Source organism: Ciconia boyciana, chromosome 4 (genome assembly GCF_034638445.1).
Source record: "Ciconia boyciana chromosome 4, ASM3463844v1, whole genome shotgun sequence".
NCBI classification, from domain to species: domain Eukaryota; kingdom Metazoa; phylum Chordata; class Aves; order Ciconiiformes; family Ciconiidae; genus Ciconia; species Ciconia boyciana.
In genome coordinates this window covers 94,027,001-94,044,221 of record NC_132937.1, presented here as the reverse complement: position 1 = coordinate 94,044,221, position 17,221 = coordinate 94,027,001, and positions in this window count along the sequence as shown.

Sequence of the window (17,221 nt, the reverse complement as noted above, 5' to 3'; positions counted from 1 at the left end):
CGATTTTTAGGCAGCCCTGAAGAGAGGCATGAGCAAAATCTGCACATTGCCTGATGTCCCCACTGTTCTTTCTTGTGGGTTGTAGGAGGGATGCAAGGAATGACCATGCAGGTGCTTCCACACTGTGCACTGCTCAGGTTCAGAGCACAGCCGCGGTACAACGGGCTGCTCCTGAGATGGTGGGTAATTGCTCAGTCCAATTACCTGCCACTGCTGTTTCTTTTCATACTAGTTTAGTCACAATGTGCTCTGCTATAATACTGCCTACAATAATTCAAATTGCTTGTAACATTGGTTATGTTAGCTGATTTACTGAAAGACTTATTCTCTGTGGAGCAATGATGTGAACTCTGATATTTGGAAGTTGAGGAATTCTGAAATAGTAGGTGTTTTGCTTTTCTCAAATTAGATTCTTTTGGCTCTTTTGCATATTTGACTATCAACTATTTTCTGCAATTCTGCTTGGCTCAGTTTAAAATTACTTAGGAGGTTGTAAAGGAAGACATTCATGGTGAATGTGATATGGTATGCAATACACGTTACTCTAAAGCATTCTATTGTTTCAGTAAAGTATTTCTGTATTTAGGAAGACCTAGTATTTAAAATCTCATCTTATTAGTATTTTCTACCAACAATAAGAAAAAATGATATTTTATTGCTTGAGCTGATGCAGAAATTCCTCCTTAGGCAGGTATCTAATTTTTAATTCTTCCTTGTCTGGCAACACTTCATGAATGTACTGTTATCTGTGACTGGAAAGATGTAAGGGATGAAAGGAAGCAGTATGTTACAATGAAAAGAGAAAGAACATCCTAAAGACCAAGCTAGACAGGCATTACTCACTGTAAGGTGAAAATATGAATTCATAACACAACCTAGAAGTTAGTGATATGAAGAAATAGGAGGAAAAATGAACTGCAAGAAAAAGTGAAAATTGATTGTGCAGCAATACATTGAGCATCAGAGTTTGCCTGAAAAGTTTAAATTAGCCAACATTGCAGAAAATGAGACACATGACCAAGGGTTTACCAGTTTGAATTTTAGCTGTATCAAAAATGGTTGCTGCTCTGCAAAAATGGGGAATGAAGTTTCTGCAGTCCCAAAGCAGCTCTTGCTCCTATGAAAATTAATGATTGAAAGAAAAAGGAGAAAAAAATCATATGTTAATCCCATTCCTGAAAATACAGCTATGGATGCAGATTTTAGATTTATTAGGGACACATCAATAAAACAGAAACAGGACATAGCAGAGATCAACTCAAAGCCTAATTTCGCAAATTATCAGCAGGAAAAACCATCTGATTGAATTCAGCCATAGTGCACCCTGTTGACTTAACTATATGATGATATGACAATAAATTTAATCCACTGTGTGAGCGGATTAAATCCCTGTAGTTCTTCAAATTACCATTGGTCATAATATCTCCAATGACTCTCAGTGACAGCTTTTGCTGGCTTCATAACTGTCTTACCCAGCAAATGACAGAGAATTATTCCTCATAAAGTATAATTTCCATTATACAGTGTCCACTCAGCTCTAATTCAGTTACACTTCTTTGTGTTTTTATTTCACCAGGCAGAGCAGTACAACTCACATAAACTCCATTTTTCCTCTCTCAGTCACTATAAATGAATAAAGAGCTAGTGTTTAGAGATCCCTGAAGATATCTTCAGTTATGTAAAGAGGCAAAAGAACACATAAGCATAAATAAAAATACATTAGGACTTGGTGCGTTGGTTTGCCGATGTCATGCATACAATGGCGTCAATTTAGCTTTCTGCATGGACACTGCTAAGGGAAAAAAATTATTCAAGTAAATTGAACACAAACACTAAAATCTTTTTATTTGTGTATTAAGCTTTCAATATTCACATAGTACATTAGAGTTAATGATCTCTTTTTCTCTTTGAGCATCTGTTCTGCCTCCCCGCATCCTTCCTCTTCTTCCCCAACATCCTCAGTCATGCTACGATGCACTCATCAGGCAGTTCCAAGTTCCCTTCTATCACTCATAATTAGTGGTGTACTAGAATAGTTTTCTTGTGCGAAACACCTCTTAATATATCTATTTGTCTCTGTACCGTCTCTATCTATCTATTTACACATATATGTCATGCACGCATTTTCCCATGCCTCATCAGGACAAAGATTACAACTTTTACCATTTTCCACAGCTGAGAAGAGATCCACCTCAGTATTATACTCACCTCCCATAATCTTGATTGCAGCAGCTTTTGGTCGTGTTGTGTTAACAGCTCCAGTCTGCAACAGCCAGATGGAGATCAAAGGTGGAGTGGTTTTTGCATTTCACATTCCCACTGGAGCGTCCCTATATTATATAGGCATTGTCAGAGCATATGTTCTACATCTCAACTGCCAGCCCTAAGCACTGGACTACCCAGGACGGAAGGCTTTTTCTGCTCTCATTTTGACCATGATTCCTACCCTGGACTCCCCCAAAATCCACAAAGGAGTAATTAAAACTGATATATTTTTGCATCAGTTTTCCCACTGTCATGTTTAACTGTACGTCTCCTCACCCACTCCACATTTTCTAAGGTTACCTCTAAGTGTTTCCTCTGACTACATAAACTTAAAAAGCAGACTGTTCTTTTCTCATGCTACCTTCTGCTTTTAAAATAATTTAAGTATCTTACTAAAAGATTTTGAGAACATTTAGAACACAGGATGTAAAAATCCTGCATACTGATCATTGTATAACTCAACGGTTAAAATCAGAGAAGCCTACAAAGAACAGTATATTTAATATAAAAAACAAAACCCTTGAAAATAAAAATTAAATTTAAATTCATGAGAAATTCCAATATTTGGAAAACCACAGATGCACTGTTTAAAAACTTGGAATACACTATGTCTACTAAGACCTGAAAATAATTAGAAATACTAACATTATTAAAACATTACCAAATTACTTCTTCATCAGCTCACATCATGCTGCAAACCTAAGCATTGAGTATAAATAGTAACTGTAGCAATTACAGATTTATTTTCTGCCTATGTACAATCGACCTACAGAAAAAGACTCTTGGAAAACAATTTTGAATTTTATAAACAACAGACTGTCTGTAACCACACCTTATTGGTTAATAAACTCATATTGCACAGCCAAACCAGTTTTACAGATATAGTCTAATGTCAAATCGGTTTAACGTACATATAATCCTTACCTTCTAGCTCATGAAATTCAGCATTTGTGGGAAAAAAATCATACTAGCTATGATAGACAAGTATGTGTAAAGTCAGGGTTTAGTGTATATTTGATATTTCGCTCAGAATCTGCATAAGGTGTTTGCTTTACAAAGAGTCTTTTCACATTTAAAATTTACAGACTATATGAAGAAGATATGAAGTCAGCTGTAACTGACACTTCAGTGCAATGAGTTCTTGTTCTCCACCCCCTCAAACAGAAGTGTCTGCTATTACAGACTGTGGGGTCAGACATGGGAACAGGGAAAGAAGTGAATCCTTCACTCAAGCTTAAACTGTAAAACATATGTATGCAGCCAAGCAAATGTGGTGTCTTCTGGTTTGTATCTTGCATGGACACCTTTCTGGGAACAGTGAGAGGGGAACAATTGGTTTCAGCAGATCTAGACTTTTCTCTATTACTTTCTCCACTACTTTTCTCCCTTTGCGTTTTTACTTTTTTTTTCCTGATTTTTTTTTTTCAGAATTCCTCTTAATTTTAAAAATTTTCAGTCAAATTAAAGTGCTTTCTATTTTGCACGTGGAGACAAAGACTCAATAGTTATTAAAGACATAAATAAAGCAAGCTGACATATATCTTTAGGGATATATTTCCTGTTCATTCAGCATCTAATGGATGAGGTTTTCTTCCTTAAAAATGTAGGATTTTTCCCAGTTTTATCTTAAAGATAAAATTGACTTGTAAATACCTTGAAATGTAACCTGTTCTGTAAACTGGCAGTACAGAGATCAGTCGTTTTCATTCCTTGGGGCACATGAAGAAATAAAATGGTGGATGTGAATGACTATCTTTGTCCTTGATACTTCCCCAGTGCTGAGAAACTTGGTACAACCCTGAGCCACAGCTAAAAGATGGTGCTTCCTTCTCCTGCTTATGCAGCACAGACTGTCAGTGAACTTACCTGGGAAAGGAAACAAAGAGAATATGCATCTAGGGAAATCTTAAGAGAAAGAAATTGTGCAAAAACCTCTAGACTGCTTCCAGACCCGAATCACGTGGACCTAGTGTCTCATGGCTTTATGGAGAGAGGGATTTCAGCTCAGTTTAATACAAGTATGTCCATCTTGTTTCCTGTCAAAGTAGATGGGAGGAGAACTTTCAAAAGCATAAATGTGAGTTAAGGACATATTTCTCCCTGCCTTTCACTTAGGTGCTGAACACCTGTCACAACTCTGCAAGCCTTCATCACATAGGTAACAACATTTCAAAGCTCAGTGCGTACAATTCAATTAACTTCCAGAGATGCTGCTGGAGAAAATGCAGTTTAACCCTTGGAGTTCAGGTTGGATTTCAATATTGATATTTAAGGAGGAAAAATGTGATCAGTATTCTTAATTGTGCCTGAATGTTCACCCCCATCACATCTCAGAAACAGAGTAGGCTGGAAATCCACAGTAGCATATTTGCAGACTACCTTTTCAGAGCATACTGTGCATTTGCCACTATATAGACACACAAATTAGCAGAAATCAATATCAATACTATACCTTTTTTTATAAGTGGCATCCTGCCAGTGAGCTCCTGCATTAATAGGGTAGGAATGCCAATACAATTACACGTGACCTCTTGACTATTAATATTTCCAAGCCTTTTTTCTCATTAAAAACTGTTGATCTATGCTGGAAGAAGAGATGCTGCTGGTGCTGTTATTCAAGTCCAGAACTGAAAAAAAAAAAAAAAGTTTATTATATTACTGTCCTGGTTTAACCCCAGCCGGCAACTAGGCCCCACACAGCTGCTCGCTCGCTCCCCTCCGGTGGGATGGGGGAGAGAATCAGAAAGGTAAAAGTCAGAAAACTTGTGGGTTAAAATGAAGACAGTTTAATACATAAAGCAAACACTGCGCACGCATTCACTCCTTCCCATGGGCAGGCAGGTGTTCAGCCATCTCCAGGAAAGCAGGGCTCCATCACACATCATAATGGTTACTTGGGAAGGCAAACGCCATCACTCCGAATGTCCCCCCTTCCTTCCTCTTCCCCCAGCTTTGTATGCTGAGCATGATGCCATATGGTGTGGTATATCCGTTTGGTCAGTTGGGGTCAGCTGTCCCGGCCGTGTCCCCTTCCCCTTCCCATCTTCTTGTGCACCCCCAGCCTACTCACTGTTAGGGTGGGGTGAGAGGCAGAAAAGGCCTTGGCTCTGTGTAAGCACTGCTCAGCAATAAGGAAAACATCCCTGTGTGATCAACACTGTTTCCAGCACAAATCCAAAACATAGCCCCATGCTAGCTACTATGATGAAAATTAACTCTACCCCAGCCAAAACCAGCACAATTCTTTATTATGAGGATACTTTAATGAAAACACTCATTTTCTTGATATTTTTATTATCTCTCCTTTAAACTTGCATTTTCATTGATAATTAAAACACATTCAGTTCTCTTCTGTCCTCTGTTTTGTAAGTTTAGATGGTCTGTCTGCATTTCATTGAGTTGTTCTGTATGACAGTAATGATTTAATCAAGCACATGAAATTCACTTCAACTTTTCATTACTTTTGTCCTGGTTTTGGCTGGGATAGAGTTAATTTTCTTCCTAGTAGCTGCTATAGTGCTGTGTTTTGGATTTAGTATGAGAATAATGTTGATAACACACTGATGTTTTAGTTGTTGCTAAGTGGTGTTTACACTGGTCGAGGGCTTTTCAGCTCCCCATGCTCTGCCAGGTGCACAAGAAGCTGGGAGGGGGCACAGCCAGGACAGCTGACCCCAACTGGCCAAAGGGCTATTCCATACCATATGGTGTCATGGGCAGTATAGAAACTAGGGGGAGTTGGCCAGGGGGCAGTGATCGCTGCTCAGGGATGGGCTGGGCATCAGTCAGTGGGTGCTGAGCGGTTGCAGCACCAGGCCTTTTTCCCTGGGTTTTGTTTCTCTCTCTCTCTCATCGTTTTCCTTTTCATTACTTTTTTTTTCTCCTTTTTCACAATTGTTAAATTGTTCTTATCTCAACCCACAAGTTTTCTTACTTTTGCTCTTCAGATTCTCTCCCCCATCCCACTGGCGGAGGCGAGGGTGAGCGGGCTGCTGTGAGGTGCTTGGTTGCTGACTGAAGCCAAACCATGACACTTTAATGCTGCAATATCAATGATACAGCATTGTACTGAAATGCTTTTTCAGAAGGTGTGTATTCTGAGCACTAGTTTTCTGATCAAGACAAATATTTTGCTGAACTTTACTATTTCATTAAGTTTGGAGTTTGTTTAATACCGAGAGTATGTACTAAGTTATCTGTCTTCTACAGGTATAAAGCTGTTTCAGTGCAAGTTGATAAACTATTTGTACAATTGAAACAGAAATGAATTTTGCATAAAGTATCCTGGAAGGGATTACCTTACAAAGCTACCTTGCAAATTTTTCTGTTGGAAACTTATTATATTTTAAAACTTTCCTTTGTTTGTTTCCTTAATCTGTTTAATACATAACCTAGGGAGGACTCAGAATGGAAGGGATATTTTTGCATGTGTGTACATTTATTTATACGTATAGACATAAATGTAGGTCGAAGTGTTCTTAACGGCATTTCAGAATTAATGACAACATAGCAGTGGTTTATTTCATTATCTTGATGGATGGGTGTTTACTGCTAGCCACTGCAGATTGTCTTCTCAGGTACAGTTTCATTTTCTATTGTACAAAAAATATTGTACAAAAATAGGTAGATTAATGATGGTTTTCTGGGGGCATTCTCAGCTGCTTTCTCAAATTCTCTTTTAATAAGGAAAGGCTTAGAAAGTATAAATCTAACTCTATGAGGTGTGCCAAAAGCTATGGTATTTAAGTTACAAATGTGAAATTCAAGTTTATCCTTCAGTTATTACTGTGGCGTAGCAGTATATCAGGGCTGTGCCTGTGTGCATCCTGAGAGCACTTGAATTGTTAATTCCCTGGGTAGTCCAGGAGGACCTGGGCAGTCATCTGCAAGGGCAAGACAGTGGAATGGCTGGAGACAGTGGAACAGTGTGGAAGGTGGTGCTGAATTCGCAACCACTTTCGCAATTAAAAGTTTGACTGGTTGCTGCAGGCGCTCTCCAGATGGGAACTTTGCACTGTTCCAGACAGTGTCCCAGGTGGTTCCTGCTAGGCCCAGTCCTCCCACTTGTATGTGTAAACGGATTGATTAACACCCGGCTCAATTGACCTGGAGACTTCCAGGCAGCTCTTGCTGCAGAAGTGATCAACTGTTCTTTGATCAGACACTTATATCTAGACAATAGAAACTTTCTGCAGGTGCAGAAATAACTGTGCAGGGCAGCTTCTTGTATTCAGGGTATGTAGGAGATGTTTTGCAGGTAAAGACAATAGTGAGGGATTATGCATGTCCTGGGGTGGTCACATTCAACTGTAGACATCTGGATTATAAGAACTGAGCAAAACAACAGTTTGAGGAGGTTCTTCTGACTCAGCTGAAGAGATCATTGAGAGCACTCTTGTAACAGAGACTCCCATCGTCATTTGGAGAGCAACCAGCCATCCTCTCTGAGCCATTTACTTCCCCACACAAACACTACCCCATGCCAAAACCCCTGTAATTAATGTGGGTTTTTTAACATACACTATCCACGGGTGTCTGGGCAAGACAGATCATGAGCTAGATTGGCTCAGGTTTTTGTGTCAGCATGAAAGTATTCATGAAATGTCTGCCATAAAGGCAGTCCTTCTGGCAAATTTGAGCTGTGTTTTTTGTTCTTTTTGGACAGCTTAGAATGAAAACACATTTTTCTTCTTAGACAGCTAACCTAAAAATCCTAAAAGAGTACATTAACAGTAACACCAGAGATTTGTTACCCTAGAGAAAACATGCAATCAAGCTGTCTTTGCATCTCTTTCTACTCTGTCCAGTCTATGGAAGCTTCCTCTTATTTTCATTTAAGCTAGATTGAAAATAAACTCCTTGGGGCAGGGACTCATTAGGGCAAGGTGGGGTTTTTGTTCAGCTGGTTGGGGTTTTTTAATTTTTTAGTGCCAATTTGCTGTTATGTTACACATTGGAGGTCCAGATAACAGTAAGGGAAAAGGGGAAGACAGGTAAAACTGAACTTAAGTTGTTGACGCCCAACAAAGCTTCAGTTTAGTTTCCTTCTTTTTTTTTATTAACCAGCAAATGCAAGCATCATCTTCTCAATTTATTTTTATTATTATTTTTATAGATCTTTTTTAGTAGAAGTTGCAATGAAGGTGATGCTGCAGAACAACCTTCTGAAGTCTTAAACACACCCACTATTCAAGGTGTCGAATACAGAAATTTAGTTTCATCCATTTTGTAAATAGTGCCAAAACGTACCTACTGTGAAATGTACTTGGAGTCCTCACAGCCTGGGATGCTTCACTCTGGAAATGAGATGATAGAAAAGAAAAGAATACAGTAAGGGTCTATACAACACTGAATGACTAGGACAGAGTGAATAGAGATTTATTGTTCACTGTCCCTTCCAGTAGAGGAACTAGGATACATCAAATAATTTTGAGAGGTGACAGATGCAAAACAACTTCCCAAAGTGCTTTTTCAACATTTTATGATTAAACTGTGAAACATCTCGCATAATACGTTGTGAATGCACTCTTCTCTAGGAAGTGACTAGACAAATTCATGGGAGGAAAATCCATTGACGGTTGTTACATACGATAATGTCGCTGTCAGCTCGGGGAGTTCACTGGAGCCTGGAAGCGCTGTCAGGGACAGACCGTTGCATGTTTCCCTTGCTTGCCTTGCTCTGGTATTTTCTACCCCAGGCTCTCACTTTTGGAGACTGGAGACTGAAAATGGGGCTCGGCAGCCCCCTTATCTAATTCAGTACAGCAATATTTATGTTTTTACCTTTCCCTGCTTGCCAGTTTCAGGAACATTTACAGGGTTTTCCTTCAGAGCAATCTCCGTCGTGAGGTACTGAAATTTTACACCAGTAGTATAATGGAATTTTTGCCAAAAAAAACCCTGAAGTATATCTTCATTACCAGTCTATTTCTGGAAAGCACTGGTGTGGTAGAAATGTATTTAAGGGAAGCCCTTTATCTTCCTAACTTTCTGCAAAACTCATTCTAGTTTGTAGGTATTATATACAAAGTAATTGATGACAGCAGTAAATGCCAGCTACTGTTTTCCTTTAGACCAAATAAAGACAAAGGGTTTTCTTTTGCAAACAACAAACAGGTTAATATTGTAGGAAAGACAAGTACTTTTCGTGTTGCTTTTAAAGACGTTTTGCAACACCTTGGTAGGGTTACTTAAAGTGAGATACAAATAGAAACCAGTCATGTTATTGAATGCTATTGTCCTAATTATTAAGTGCTTGCTCCTCAGACAGAATTCAAAGCACCAGGTTAGGTGATCAGAGAATGAAGAGACATCAATGTCTTTGAAAAAGTTTCACAAAAGTCATCGGACCTGATAAGGAAGCCATTTCAACTCCTCAGTGGTGGCTCACTCTTTAAACAATTAATCAAACAGAGGCTAATTTCTTTGGAATTATGGCTAGAGATTAAGGCTCTCATTTTGGGCAATATTTGAGTGTGAATAATTTCATAATATTTTTAATAACAAATCATGGATAGTCCATTAGGTTAGAAACTAGCAGATAAAGAAGTTTCTGAAGTTATCAGCAAGTTTTTGGCACTTAGGAGGCATGATAAGCAAGGTTATGAGTAAAACAAACCAAGTTTAGAATAAACCACTCTCCTATGGATGACTCCTAGACCTGAGAAAATTTATAAGTTCACATCTGGACTGCACCTTTTTGAAAGTGGGCACAGGAGCAGGGACTGTGTGTTTCTTCATTTGATTAACAAGATCTTTGCGTTAAGTCCCTTCACAACACACAGATTCTGAAAGTTTGGTAATAATGTGTGCTGCAAGTGCATTAAGGCTCCTTGTTGTGTTCATTTTTAACAGAATGGTTTTGAATGTTATTTTGAGTTCATCTGTCATGCAGGAGGTAAGGGACAAAAGCAGCTCAGAGGAGCGACAGAAAAGAGAAATAGAGAAGAGCCATTGAAAGTCCAGGGTTCACTCAGGCAGCCTGGATTACCTTGACAGGATTCATACTCTTTTACAGCTTTTTATTCTTCCGGCACCTCTTTTTTATTGTGAGGAAAAATAAGTAGATTTATTACATGCAATGCCATAAAAATATTTAATTGCATTTTGAATGAGCCTATTCACACAATGGCTTTTTATAAAATTGCTAGGTATTGACGTGTTGGTTGGACAAGGGAGATAAGCCAAAAATACATGTTATTGCAAATTAACTAGTGTAACATAATAAATGTCAGTGCCTTATCAGTGTAAATATTTTTGCTAGACAGCTGAAAATGTGAGTTGGTAGGGCTGATTTTGAATGTAAAAAAGCTTCTCAAGTCAAGAAAGTTTCAGCTGGAAAAAGGAAGAGCTGTTGAGCCACATGGGGATAACACAGCCCCTGGGAGACCCTTGAGGTGGCGAAGAGCTCTCCTTCACACTGTCCAAAACCCGCTGAGACCTTCATGTCAGTCTGCATGATGCTGAGCTGTAAGCTTTTTCCCTGCATGGTATGATAGGACTCCACATCTCCCAACACCCCAGAGACTAATCCCGGGCAGAAAATATGTGGGAGAGGACAAAGAGGAAAAGGACCCGTGTGTTCCTCTCTGATTCTTCAGGCAACAGAACTGGTTGGGTGGAAATGGAGAACTGGAAGGTAAATTTGAAAGAAACAAGTGAGTTATACTGCCTTCTCAGAAAAGATGCAGGGCACTGAGAAGGAGGTGCCATGCTTATAACAACCAGCTATCATGATTAATATTTTTCTGGAAATGATAAATTGCAAGCAGAGATACCTATTCTAAATGAAAGTTAGCTATGGGGATATTTCAACTGTCTTTTGCTCCCTCTAACCATAAAACTGAAAATTTCTGAGCTATGAGTGGAGACACCCATTACACTGATTATGGATGTTCCCTTGAGAGTTACAGTACAATTTATATAGTTGTTAAACATTTGTTGTCATTGCTGCAGATTGTGTCCACTACAAGCATTTGGCTTTGACAGCACCAATAAATCCATCTGCATAGCTTGCAAGAAGCAATTTTTGCTACCAAGGGTGTATACAAAATCTCCTGTGTTCAGACTCAATGTCTGTCCCACAAACTGGGTGAGGAAGGAAGGAGCTGCTAATAAGAGCTCCTGAACTCACCATTATTTCAATGAAACTTTTGAAAAATGTAATGTATAAATATCACCAAAAAACTTATTCTGTATAATAGATTTTTATCCTGTACAAGTATAAAAATCTACATATAATTTTAATAAGTATACCTGATGTTAAATTATTTGCTAAGCAAAGAATTGCAACCATTCGATTGCCCTCAACACCAAGAAATGTAACTAAACAGATGGCTTACCAGTAGTTTTTCCTTGTACAGCTGATAATGAAACAGCTTTTTTCAGTGGCAGGCAGTAAAGCCTAAATTTGGAAAATACAGCTCCTCAGGGACATAGAATGTTCCCAGATTTTACAGAAGTCTTTGCTCCTTACACAGCTTGGGAAATTATCATTACTTTCCTAATACCTTTTCTTTTTTTTTTTTTTCTTTCAAAATGAGACTTTCTGTCAAAAGGAATGACAAGATATTTATTTTAAAAACAGGAAAAAAATTTCTTCTGTTTGACCATCTCCTCTTTCTTTTTTTTCCTGCATTTTTTCAAAAAATGGTGCTAATTTGATTCTGAAAATTCAAAACATTGAATTTTGAGCAAGGCAAGTGTCTTGCTTAAGTTATCTTGCTGTCTGATCTTTGATTTTTTGATACAAATCCTGGGACTTAAAGCTCAAGGACAGACTTGCCATGAATTTGCTTGGGTCAGACTGCTGTAAGGACAGAGTCATATCATTTCCTTTTCTGCAAGTACAGCCTCTGACCTGGTGTGTTACATTCTTCCCTCCACACTCCTTCCTTGAATGACATGCATCTATCATAGACACAAACATGTTGCTTGAGTGCTTTGTTTCTGAAGAGACAAATTTTGCTGTTCCAGAAATGTGCACTTCATTCACCACTGTTCTGCTGAAATATCAGTTATCTTACAAACATGGCTTGGGAAAATTTCACACTTTGCTCAGTCTCTCTGACGAATACATTGATTAGAGGTCACTGTTGAAAATCAACACGAGGAACAATTACTTAGCACTCAAATAAATATTCTAAGCACAGAGCTTTAGTAAGTAACTGGTTTCACCTTCAAATCAGAATGGTCAAATTATGAATATATACAACTGTTATATTCTCCTAACTACTTCTTCATATATATTCGTCTGCACACAAAACTCATTCTGAAAAGATGTGCTATTCATTTAGATTTCTTTGTTCCTCTTTTTTTTTTCCTGTGTGCTTTAATGAGTAAGTGACACCAGCCCCACTGTGTGGAACAATTCACAGACTGACTGTTTCAGGCTCTTTGCAAACTGGAGCAGCTACGTTCATATAAATTAACTGACTTCATGGGTTTGGGTTTTTTTCCCCTGTCACTGTCATAATTACACAATATCTCTTTTGTTGTTTTTGTAATGAAAGCTTCAGTCAGTTAATGAGAAAAATTGTTTTAGTTGCTTTGTACATCCTCTACGAAAAGGTTTGAGATTCATTTAAGACAGTTTTTTTATCTTTTTAAAAAAGAAAAGGAAAAGAGAAAGCACAAACACATTCCTGTTATCACTTAAAGTTGGCTGGCTGAAGTAAGCTTCACATTCGTTCCAATGACCAATGCAAAATGGATAATTAACATCCTTCCTTCATCCACTAATGACATTTTTGTGAATGTTGATTTCTCATCCTATTCTTGGCAAATCCTTGCCCTCCATTGCAAGGACTTTTAGCATTTTAAAGCAGCTTAACGTGCCTTACCAACACAAATCTATTCCAGTTTAACAATTTTCAGGTTCCCAGAACCAAAACAGCAAGAAAGATGTTGTGGTTTAACCCCAGCCGGCAACTGAGCACCACACAGCCGCTCGCTCACCCTCCCCCCCCCGCCAGTGGGATGGGGGAGAGAATCTGAAGAGCAAAAGTAAGAAAACTCATGGGTTGAGATAAGAACAGTTTAATAATTGAAATAAAATCTAATAATAATAATAAATTGTAATGAAAAGGTAAACAACAAGAGAGAGACAGAGAGAAACAAAACCCAGGGAAAAAAAACAAGTGATGCAGCCACTCACCACCCGCCAACCGAAGCCGAGCCAGTCCCCAAGCAGCAATCGCTGCCCTAATTTATATACTGAGCATGACGCCATATGGTATGGAATAGCCCTTTGGCCAGTTGGGGTCAGCTGTCCTGGCTGTGCCCCCTCCCAGCTTCTTGTGCACCTGGCAGAGCATGGGGAGCTGAAAAGTCCTTGACCAGTGTAAACACCACTTAGCAACAACTAAAACATCAGCGTGTTATCACATTATTCTCATGCTAAATTCAAAACACAGCACTATAGCAGCTACTAGGAACAAAATTAACTCTATCCCAGTCAAAACCAGGACAAAGGAATTCATGTCTCCAAAGACTTTAAGAGTATTCAGAAAACTCACAGTGAAATGCAAGACAATTTGTGTTTCAGATGTTGGGACAAACTTTAGTTAAAACTTAACCAACCTATTCTTCATTAAAACCAAATAGAAGATCTCAGCAAATTATTAAGTGAAAAGCCTTCTATTTGTTTTGCGTCTGTTAACTTGCATTCAAAACACATTAATGTGTACCAAAAGGTGTGGTGCATAGAGAAAAGCAATATATCTTTTCAATGGTAATATTTAATAATTTGATTCTATGATATCTTTCAGACTATAAAAATAGAAAAATGTGAAAGAAAATGTGGTCTGCATTTTAACTTAAGTAAGCAGACTGCAGGAGACTTTAGTTCAATAATAACTGATCAAAGCTTTTAGTGTACTACTGAGTCTGGCAAGTGAATCCCCTGTTTCCTTCTTGCTGCAAAGCATCATGGCAAACCCTGCTGAGAACAGTCCCACAAAAGTCTTCAGCAGCATGAGGCTTACTAGTCTGGTTACCACATGATCTTCCTTTTTAATTCCTTATCCCATGAATCCATTCATAGGTAAACCAGGAACATATTATAGACAAGTACTACCTTAAGATGAGAAGTCCTGAGCATGCAGAGATTGAAAGCCAGGCTTTTATGGGAGGCTGGAAACCAGCAGATGCACATAAAAACTTGCAAAATTACTAGTCATATTTTCAAATGGAAGGCAAAATTTATAAATTGCCAGTGATGAAGTGTGTAAATGAACCCTGATATGAGCTACTGCCTGGAACACATAGCATCAGGTGGCTGACAAATGAAGCAGCAGTAGAGTTATTTCAGGAACACTCTTAACCATAAAAATGCTGATGGACATCATTGAAGGAATACAGAACTTATCATTCAGAATGTGGCAGTCAATTAAGATTTAATTTACTTTCTTCAGCACAAACAACCCAAATTTATGAGCATTAAAGCCAACAGCCCAAGTGCTATGTCATACAGGAGATTCCCACTGACTTCTTAATTTCATATTTACTTAACAGCAAATGATGGGTCAAACGTTGGTTGCAAACTGTGAGTTTAACATGGCAAAACAGGCTGTCAGTTTCATAGAAACTTTAATGAAACATTGTATGTTTTTGTTAGATGCATTTTTGGTGATACAGGTGATACCTCTGGGTCTTAAAATCCATGCAGTGTTCTTTGTTTCTTTCTTTTAAGCTATTGTTGGTCACATTAATTAGACAGCATAAAATAAAATCAAAGTCCCTTTTAAAAGAGAGTCAGTGCTATTTCATCACACATTGCCACTAAACTTCGGATTTATAGCAAACCACAACATGGTTTGCAGAAGCTCTTGACCTTTAAAGTCTCTGGAATACCAATCACTACAGACTCAGTCTGCTCCTGGCACTGGTTTCACTATTAGCATCTCTTGTGTGTCTACAAACCAGTAGACTTCAATTGGGCTGCCTCCGTGACAGCTTTTATGTTAACATTCATCTTCCTTGTGCTCCCGTTTTGTTTCTGACAGTTCCCTATCTCCATTGTAGCTGCACTCTCCCGTTGTGATGTCAGACATTTGGTCCCTTTTTTAACTTCTGAGACCTCACCAAAAGCAGCTATTATTTTGTCTGAAGCCATGACACATTCCATTCTGACTCACTAATCATGCAATTTACGTGATTATTCTGTTTTTGTCTTTGATAATTACACACACAGAGACTAAATACACTGTTAAAAAATAAAAAATGAAACCAGTATGCTAAGATATTTTTATGGTGGGAAATGCAATGTATCCTTAAACACAGCTATCCAGGGATGAAAGCAAAGTTAGCACATCTCAGCTGAAAAAGCCAGGTACGTCTCATAGCCCAGTCCTGTGTAAGCCTGGTGCTGAAAGAAGCATGAAGTGCACTCCTCAACGGGCTTGTCCTGGCAAGAAGGGAAAGGTTTAGTTTTCACATAGAGTAGTGGCAGCTGTGAGTGATTGAAGTTGTGATTGTGTGTCAAAATGAGTTCCTACTTTGTTTCTATTTTACCTTTTCCTATGCATCACTTACACTAACCTTGTGAAATATAAATTGAAACCTGCTGCTTTCTGTTATTTTACCTCAGTCCCAGATCCTCCAAAGCAAGTGTACAACTTTACAGTTGTACTGTAAATGCTGTTGTCAAGAAATGCTGCTGTCAAATGTTGTTTCCAGGACCAGAACTACTGGCTTTCTCCGTTTCTAAGTAACACACCCTGTAACTTACTGCAGACAAAAAAAAAATTATATTGTTTCTGACTGAAAAAGTCCACTTTCAAGATAACATAAAAATTAAGAAAACAGAAAACTCTCTTTGAGTCCAAAATAATATCTTAAATCCAGATCAAGAAGGGCTTTAAATTTATTATTGTTGTTGCTGTTAATATAATTATCATTATTGTTATTTAGCAATATAAGTGCTCATTTAAATTTAAGTGAGGTGAGACAGAGAAAAAATAAACTTCTACATGTGGTAGATATAGTGTAGTAACTACCTACTATATTATGTATTAGTATAGTGTGCATATATAAATATAGAAGTATAGTTATTATACATCAGTATAATGCATATATATATTATATATAAGTATAGTATAGTAACTATCCATTGGCCTGAGTAGTTGTTTCCCCAACGAAGAAGTGAGATAAATGTCTATCATAGGAACCAACAAGAGATTTTTTATTGAAGGTATGACACCATCTCACAGTTATGAACAGAGGAACTCTGCATACACACAACTTGTCCTGGCCTGTCCCCAGCACCCATAAATGCTCCTTCTTCTTTGTTTACAACGTCCTTATCATTTCAAGGCACACAGCCTGGGGAGAGATCAGTCATCTCATCTCTCTCCCTTCTTCTCTCCCTTTCTTCTCTTACTTGGCAGACCTGAGCACACACTCTGTTGTTTCTTGGCTGAAAGCAGTCCGTCTGTCCCACTGCCACCGTGTGCTCACCCTAGTCCTATCACAGTATGCACAGAAAGGCCCCCATGGCACAACTAATTTACTCTTTCTACATCTGGAACTGAGATACGAAGTATCATAAGGGGTATTACCAGCAAACTGAGTTTGATTGTTACAGTGAGGGAAAAAAAGTAAAATAAAAAATCTTACAGTCTAACATCTTAAATTGTAATTATTCCTTTCTCTTCTCATCTGCACCTGTCTGCTTGTCCTATTCAGTTGTAATTTACGTTGCAAATGAAGAGAAGAAAATACTATCCCTATTCAGTATTTCTTGTTTTCATTTTCCACTTTGTTATTTTCAGTTGAAAATCCATTCTAGTTCTTTACAGTGCAATATTTGAAAATTAAAGAGATGCAAGTATTTGAAATAAGGTAAAGTATTATCTATCTGACAGTACTGTTTCATCATTGTTACAAATGTACTTATCCTGCTTCTTAAACTATATTTCTACACAAAAGGCTAGAATATATTATCTAACAGGACTGT